Source organism: Ranitomeya imitator, chromosome 1 (assembly GCF_032444005.1).
Source record: "Ranitomeya imitator isolate aRanImi1 chromosome 1, aRanImi1.pri, whole genome shotgun sequence".
NCBI lineage: Eukaryota > Metazoa > Chordata > Amphibia > Anura > Dendrobatidae > Ranitomeya > Ranitomeya imitator.
The window spans coordinates 434,521,244-434,530,335 of record NC_091282.1 but is presented as its reverse complement, the minus strand read 5'-3'; the positions used below and the strand labels follow the sequence as shown (position 1 = coordinate 434,530,335).

The following is a 9,092-nucleotide window of genomic DNA, read 5'->3' as shown; positions in this document are numbered from 1 at the left end:
GGCTTAGGTGCCTCCTTCTGGGTATCCGAGTTCCGCCAACGCCAGGCGGTCCTTGGTAGTGCTTTTAAGCGCAGGTACCTACAGTTTTGTAACCGTGCTCCAGCACCGTCAGCTGGTCCTCGGTGCCATTGGCTCTTGCACACTTGGGCAACGCATCCGGGTTCCAGTACCGTCAGCTGGTTCTCGGCAGTGTCTTTGTCACGGGTACTCCCTCGTGCCCACCTTGGGTCCAGCACAGTCAGCTGGTTCCAGGTAGTGTCAAGGTCACTTAGACGCCAATACGTTGTCCCATCGTGTTGCGGTCGGGTTAGCCAACTCCATGGTGCCTCCAGTTTAGGAGCTTCCTATGTGGACCGCGGGAATTGGCAATCAAGGCTGGTTCTGTAGTGCCAGTAGGCCAAGCTCCCCCTGTAGGACTGTTGGTGTTTGGTAACTGCGGCAGCCTCGTGGCCTAGCTGTTCTCTCCTCTCCTGTGGACCTTCTGGTCCACATCCTGGTTCCAGCACCGTCAGCTGGTTCCAGGCAGAGCCTTTGGCTTAGGTGCCTCCTTCTGGGTATCCGAGTTCCGCCAACGCCAGGCGGTCCTTGGTAGTGCTTTTAAGCGCGGGTACCTACAGCTTTGTAACCGTGTTCCAGCACCGTCAGCTGGTCCTCGGTGCCATTGGCTCTTGCACACTTGGGCAACGCATCCGGGTTCCAGTACCGTCAGCTGGTTCTCGGCAGTGTCTTTGTCACGGGTACTCCCTCATGCCCATCCTGGTTCCAGTAACGTCAGCTTGTTCCGGGCAGAGCCTTTGGCTTAGGTGCCTCCTTGTGGGTATCCGAGTTCTGCCAACGTCAGGCGGTCCTTGGTAGTGCTTTTTAGCACGGGTACCTCCTGCTTAGTAACCGGGTTCCAGTAACGTCAGCTGGTCCTCGGTAGTTCCATTGGCTCTTGGACCTTCGGGTAGTCATCCGAGTTCCAGTTCCATCAGCTGGTTCTCGGCATTTTCTCAGCCTTCTTGTACCTTCTGCTACATTTCCAAGTTCAAGAACCTAAAGACGATGACCCGGAAGACCACCCCTAAGATGACGACAACACCAAACTGTCAACACCAAACTGAACGCGGACAAATGTAACTTTTGTGACAGGCAGAACGGAAGGTGTAGTCTTCAAACTTTTATAGATAACAACTACGGGAATGCCTGTCACAAATGAGAATATGATGAAGAAGTAGAATAGAAAGAATAATAATAGTTGAATAAAATGAATATGAAGAATGTAATAAAAAAAAAAAAATAGGTAGAAGATGAAGAAGATGAAGAAGGTGAATAAGAAGTTGATGTCAAAGATGCTGATGATGATGAAGATGAAAGTGTGGGAAAAGTAAAAAAAAAAGGTGAAGGGCGTGGAATAGTGAAACATCAATATCTGACAAAATAAAAAAAATCTTAACATAGTCAATATCTTTGTAACTCCGAACGTCTTAAAAAAAAATTAAAATTCCTGCTATTCTATTTGATTGGGCTCCACCTCCCCAAATACATCCTGCATTATTCTTAGTTGTTTTCCTTCATGTAGAATGAACCTACAAGGAAAGAAAGGGTTTATTTTAACCCCTGAATCCCATATGATGTACTATCCCATCGAGGTGCCCATTAATTCCCAGTGACGGGATAGTACGTCATATGCGATCGGCCGCGCTCACGGGGGGAGCGCGGCCGATCGCGGCCGGGTGTCAGCTGCCTATCGCAGCTGACATCCGGCACTATGTGCCAGGAGCGGTCACGGACCGCTCCCGGCACATTAACCCCCGTGCCGGCGGTGCAGGGAAGCATCGCGCAGGGAGGGGGCTCCCTGTGGGCTTTCCTGAGACGATCGGTACATGGTGATGTACCGAGCGTCTTCTCCCTGCAGTCCCCGGATCCAAAATGGCCACGGGGCTGCATCCGGGTCCTGCAGGGAGTACTTCCGGGTCAGGAGCAGGCTGCAGCTGCAGCTCTAATCCTGCATGGCTGTTTGTCAGATTACTGATCTGACAGAGTGCTGTGCACACTGTTAGATCAGTGATCTGTGATGTCCCCCCCTGGGACAAAGTGAAAGAGTAAAAAAAAAAAAATTCCACACCTGTAAAAAAAAATAAAAAAAAAAATTCCTAAATAAAGAAAAAAAAAATATTATTCCCATAAATACATTTCTTTATCTAAAAAAAAACAAAAAAAACAATAAAAGTACACATACAGTGGGGCAAAAAAGTATTTAGTCAGTTTAGACAGAGGACAAACGTTTTCTGTAAGTCTTCACAAGGTTGCCACACACTGTTGTTGGTATGTTGGCCCATTCCTCCATGCAGATCTCCTCTAGAGCAGTGATGTTTTTGGCTTTTCGCTTGGCAACACGGACTTTCAACTCCCTCCAAAGGTTTTCTGTAGGGTTGAGATCTGGAGACTGGCTAGGCCACTCCAGGACCTTGAAATGCTTCTTACGAAGCCACTCCTTTGTTGCCCTGGCGGTGTGCTTTGGATCATTGTCATGTTGAAAGACCCAGCCACGTTTCATCTTCAATGCCCTTGCTGATGGAAGGAGGTTTGCACTCAAAATCTCACGATACATGGCCCCATTCATTCTTTCATGTACCCGGATCAGTCGTCCTGGCCCCTTTGCAGAGAAACAGCCCCAAAGCATGATGTTTCCACCACCATGCTTTACAGTAGGTATGGTGTTTGATGGATGCAACTCAGTATTCTTTTTCCTCCAAACACGACAAGTTGTGTTTCTACCAAACAGTTCCAGTTTGGTTTCATCAGACCATAGGACATTCTCCCAAAACTCCTCTGGATCATCCAAATGCTCTCTAGCAAACTTCAGACGGGCCCGGACATGTACTGGCTTAAGCAGTGGGACACGTCTGGCACTGCAGGATCTGAGTCCATGGTGGCGTAGTGTGTTACTTATTGTAGGCCTTGTTACATTGGTCCCAGCTCTCTGCAGTTCATTCACTAGGTCCCCCCGCGTGGTTCTGGGATTTTTGCTCACCGTTCTTGTGATCATTCTGACCCCACGGGGTGGGATTTTGCAGGGTGGAGCCCCAGATCGAGGGAGATTATCAGTGGTCTTGTATGTCTTCCATTTTCTAATTATTGCTCCCACTGTTGATTTCTTCACTCCAAGCTGGTTGGCTATTGCAGATTCAGTCTTCCCAGCCTGGTGCAGGGCTACAATTTTGTTTCTGGTGTCCTTTGACAGCTCTTTGGTCTTCACCATAGTGGAGTTTGGAGTCAGACTGTTTGAGGGTGTGCACAGGTGTCTTTTTATACTGATAACAAGTTTAAACAGGTGCCATTACTACAGGTAATGAGTGGAGGAAAGAGGAGACTCTTAAAGAAGAAGTTACAGGTCTGTGAGAGCCAGAAATCATGATTGTTTGTTTCTGACCAAATACTTATTTTCCACCATAATATGCAAATAAATTGTTAAAAAAAACAGACAATGATTTTCTGGATTTTTTTTTCTCAGTTTGTCTCCCATAGTTGAGGTCTACCTATGATGTAAATTACAGACGCCTCTCATCTTTTTAAGTGGTGGAACTTGCACTATTGCTGACTGACTAAATACTTTTTTGCCCCACTGTATTTAGTATCGCCGCGTCCGTAACGACCCAACCTATAAAACTGTCCCACTAGTTAACCCCTTGAGTGAACACCATAAGAAAAAAAAAAAACGAGCCAAAAAACAACGCTTTATTATCATACCGCCGAACAAAAAGTGGAATAACACGCGATCAAAAAGACGGATATAAATAACCATGGTATCTCTGAAAACGACACCTTGTCCTGCAAAAAATGAGCCACCATATAGCATCATAACCAAAAAAATAAAAAAGTTATAGTCCTCAGAATAAAGCAATGCCAAAATAATTATTTTTTCTATAAAATAGCTTTTATCGTATAAAAGCGCCAAAACATAAAAAAATGGTATAAATGAAGTATCGCTGTAATCGTACTGACCCGAAGAATAAATCTGCTTTATCAATTTTACCAAACGTAGAACGGTATAAACGCCTCCACCAAAAGAAATTCATGAATAGCTGGTTTTTGGTCATTCTGCCTCACAAAAAATTGGAATAAAAAGCGATCAAAAACTGTCACGTGTCCGAAAATGTTACCAATAAAAACGTCAACTCGTCCCGCAAAAGACAAGACCTCACATGACTCTGTGGACCAAAATAAGGAAAAATTATAGGTTTAAAAATGTGGAGACGCAAAAACTTTTTTGCTATAAAAAGCATCTTTTAGTGTGTGACGGCAGCCAATCATAAAAATCCGATATAAAAAACGCTATAAAAGTAAATCAAACCCCCCTTCATCACCCCCTTAGTTAGGCTAGGTTCACATTGCGTTAATGGGTTAACGCTAACGGACAGCGTTGCACGGCAAAAATGTCGCAATTATCGCCGTGCAACGGGTCCGTTAGCGCACCCATTGACAGCAATGTGATTTTCGGGTGTAGTGCATCGCTAGAGCGTGCCATTTTCGGCTCTCGCTAGCAAGGTGCCGTTCTTTTGTGGCGCGCCTCGGACGCTGCTTGCAGCGTCCGCGGCACGCCCGAGGTCCAATCCCCGATCTTCCAGGAGCGGGGACGTTAACGCGACCACTAAACGCGACACCTAAAAAGACATTGCGTTAGCGCTAAACTGATTGCCCTAACGCAATGTGAACCTAGCCTTAGGGAAAAATAATAAAATTTTAAAAAAATGTATTTATTTCCATTTTCCCATTAGGGTTAGGGCTAGGGTTAGGGCTAGGGTTAGGGCTAGGGTTAGGGTTTGGATTACATTTACGGTTGGGATTAGAATTAGGGGTGAGTCAGGGTTAGGTGTGTGGTTAGGGTTACCATTGGGATTAGGGTTAGGGGTGCGTTTGGATTAGGGTTTCAGGTAGAATTGGGGAGTTTCCACTGTTCAGGCACATCAGGGGCTCTCCAAACGCGACATGGCGTCCGATCTCAATTCCAGCCAATTCTGCATTGAAAAAGTAAAACAGTGCTCCTTCACTTCCGAGCTCTCCCGTGTGCCCAAACAGGGGTTTACCCCAACATATGGGGTATCAGCGTACTCAGGATACATTGGACAACAACTTTTTGGGTCCAAGTTCTCTTGTTATCCTTGGGAAAATAAAAATTTGGGGGGCTAAAAATCATTTTTGTGGGAAAAAAAAGGATTTTTTATTTTCACGGCTCTGCGTTATAAACTGTAGTGAAACACTTGGGGGTTCAAAGTTTTCACAACACATCTAGATAAGTCTGCATTCCAAATGGCGCTCCTTCCCTTCCGAGCTCTGCCATGCACCCAAACAGTGGTTCCCCCCCACATATGGGGTATCATCGTACTCAGGACAAATTGGACAACAACTTTTGGGGTCCAATTTATCCTGTTACCCTTGTGAAAATACAAAACAGGGGGCTAAAAATCATTTTTGTGAAAAAAAAAAAAGGAATTTTTATTTTCACGGCTCTGCGTTATAAACTGTAGTGAAACACTTGGGGGTTTAAAGTTCTCACAACACATCTAGATAAGTTCCTTGGGAGGTCTAGTTTCCAATATGGGGTCACTTGTGGGGGGTTTGTACTGTTTGGGTACATCAGGGGCTCTGCAAATGCAACGTGACGCCTGCAGACCAATCCATCTAAGTCTGCATTCCAAATGGCGCTCCTTCCCTTCCGAGCTCTGCCATGCGCCCAAACAGTGGTTCCCCCCCAAATATGGGGTATCAACGTACTCAGGATAAATTGGACAACAACTTTTGGGTTCCAATTTATTCTGTTACCCTTGTGAGAATACAAAACTAGGGGCTAAAAAACAATTTTTGCGAAAAAAAAAAAATTATTTTCACGGCTCTGCATTATAAACTGTAGTGAAACACTTGGGGGTTCAAAGCTCTCAAAACAAATCTAGATAAGTTCCTTAGGGGGTCTAGTTTCCAAAATTGTGTCACTTGTGGGGGGTTTTAATGTTTGGGCACATCAGGGGCTCTCCAAACCAACATGGCGTCCCATCTCAATTCCAGTCAATTTTGCATTGAAAAGTCAAATGGCGCTCCTTTCATTCCGAGCTCTGCCATGCGCCCAAACAGTGGTTTATCCCCACATATGGGGTATCGTCACACTCAGGACAAATTGCACAACAACTTTTGTGGTCTAATTTCTTCTCTTACCCTTGGGAAAATAAAAAATTGGGGGCGAAAAGATCATTTTTGTGAAAAAATATGATTTTTTATTTTTACAGCTCTGCATTATAAACTTCTGTGAAGCACTTGTTGGGTCAAAGTGCTCACCACACATCTAGATAAGTTCCTTAAGGGGTCTACTTTCCAAAATGATGTCACTTGTGAGGGTTTCAATGTTTAGGCACATGAGGGGCTCTCCAAACGCAACATGGCATCCCATCTCAATTCCAGTCAATTTTGCATTGAAAAGTAAAATGGCGCTCCTTCCCTTCCGAGCTCTGCCATACGCCCAAACAATGGTTTACACCCATATATGGGGTATCAGCGTACTCAGGACAAATTGGACAACAACTTTTGGCATCCATTTTATCCTGTTACCCTTGGTAAAATAAAACAAATTGGAGCTGAAATAAATTGTGTGAAAAAAAGTTAAATGTTCATTTTTATTTAAACATTCCAAAAATTCCTGTGACACCCCTGAAGGGTTAATAAACTTCTTGAATGTGGTTTTGAGCACCTTGAGGGGTGCAGTTTTTAGAATGGTGTCACATTTGGGTATTTTCTATCATATAGACCCCTCAAAATGACTTCAAATGAGATGTGGTCCCTAAAAAAATGGTGTTGTAAAAATGAGAAATTGCTGGTCAACTTTTAACCCTTATAATTCCCTAACAAAAAAAATTTTGGTTCCAAAATTTTGCTGATGTAAAGTAGACATATGGGAAATGTTACTTATTAAGTATTTTGCGTGACATATCTCTGTGATTTAAGGGCATAAAAATTTAAAGTTGGAAAATTGCGAAATTTTCAAAATTTTAGCCAAATTTCCGTTTTTTTCACAAATAAACGCAAGTTATATCGAATAAATTTTACCACTACAATTAAGTACAATATGTCACGAGAAAACAATGTCAGAATAGCCAAGATCCGTTAAAGCGTTCCAGAGTTATAACCTCATAAAGGGATAGTGGTCAGAATTGTAAAAATTGGCCCGGTCATTAACGTGCAAACCACCCTCGGGGCTTAAGGGGTTAATTCCGATATTTTGGTCCCATTGACTTGCATTGGGATCGGGTATCGGTATCGGCGATATCCGATATTTTTTGAATATCGGCCGATCCAATCCGATACCGATACTTTCCGATATCGGAAGGTATCGCTCAACACTAGTCATTAGACTCCTAAAGCTCTGCATAATTAACCCCTTTCTGACCTCGGACGGGATAGAACGTCCGAGGTCAGATCCCCTGCTTTGATGCAGGGCTCCGCGGTGAGCCCGCATCAAAGCCGGGACAAGTCAGCTGTTTTGAACAGCTAACATGTGCCCGTAATAGGCGCAGGCAGAATCACGATCTGCCCGCGCCTATTAACTAGTTAAATGCCGCTGTCAAACGCAGACAGTGGCATTTAACTACCGCTTCCGGCCGGGCGGCCGGAAATGACGTCATCGCCGACCCCCGTCACATGATCGGGGGTCGGCGATGCATCTCCATTGTAACCACAGAGGTCCTTGAGACCTGTATGGTTACTGCTCACCGGTGGCTGTGAGCGCCACCCTGTGGTCGGCGCTCACAGCACACCTGCAATTCTGCTACATAGCAGCGATCAGCAGATCACTGCTATGTAGCAGAGCCGATCGCGTTGTGCCTGCTTCTAGCCTCTCATGGAGGCTATTGAAGCATGGCAAAAGTAAAAAAAAAAGTTACAAAAAATGTGAAAAAAATAAAAAAAAATATAAAAGTTTAAATCACCCCCCTTTCGCCCCAATCAAAATAAATCAATTAAAAAAAAATCAAATCTACACATATTTGGTATCGCCGCACTCAGAATCGCCTGATCTATCAATTAAAAAAAAGCATTAACCTGATCGCTAAACAGCGTAGCGAGAAAAAAATTCGTATAACGGGCGATCAAAAAAACGTATCTGCACCAAAATGCTATCATTAAAAACGTCATCTCGGCACGCAAAAAATAAGCCCTCAACTGACCCCAGATCACAAAAAATTGAGACGCTACGAGTATCGGAAAATGGCACAATTTTTTTTTTTTTTTTAGCAAAGTTTGGAATTTTTCTTCACCACTTAGGTAAAAAATAACCTAGTCATGTTAGGTGTCTATGAACTCGTACTGACCTGGAGAATCATAATGTCAGGTCAGTTTTAGCATTTAGTGAACCTAGCAAAAAAGCCAAACAAAAAACAAGTGTGGGATTGCACTTTTTTTGCAATTTCACCGCACTTGGAATTTTTTTCCTGTTTTCTAGTACATGACATGCTAAAACCAATGATGTTGTTCAAAAGTACAACTCGTCCCGCAAAAAATAAGCCCTCAGATGGCCAAATTGACAGATAAATAAAAAAGTTATGGCTCTGGGAAGGAGGGGAGTGAAAAACGAACACGGAAAAACGAAAAATCCCAAGGTCATGAAGGGGTTAAGGAATTTGACAAACATGTTACCCGAATGTCATATATGATCAAGGTCTTATCAAGAACTTTTGAAAAGGATGTCGTAACTTCACATAAAGTCAATATTGAATCGCATCAACTTTATATCACATACCAAACAGATAAGCAAGTTTTATATGGGAGATAAAGAGTTTGTAAGGCTTCAGTGAGAGTCGAACTCACGACCCCTGGTTTACGAGACCAGTGCTCTAACCTCTGAGATATGAAGCCATTGAAAAGTAACAATTTCTCAAGCAATGTAGGGATTAGTCTGTTAGAGGTTTGGGTATGCTCAGTACCTCCTAAGGATCATTTACTATGCTACATGGGAGAAATGCAAAGAAACTGTACAAAGATTTTTCTTTAGGTACCAATTTGACATTGACATGGGAAAAATATCAACTTGAAATGCATATGAAAACTTACAACCCATACAAGCAATG

General features: G+C 43.6%; 1 non-coding gene across 1 annotated transcript; it reads right to left on the bottom strand.

Moving 5' to 3' along the window:
- Positions 1–8,807: 8,807 nt before the first annotated feature.
- TRNAT-CGU (transfer RNA threonine (anticodon CGU)) lies at positions 8,808–8,880 on the bottom strand. Its single transcript has one exon. It is a non-coding gene; the product is annotated as a tRNA-Thr (tRNA).
- Between the last annotated feature and the right edge of the window lie 212 nt (positions 8,881–9,092).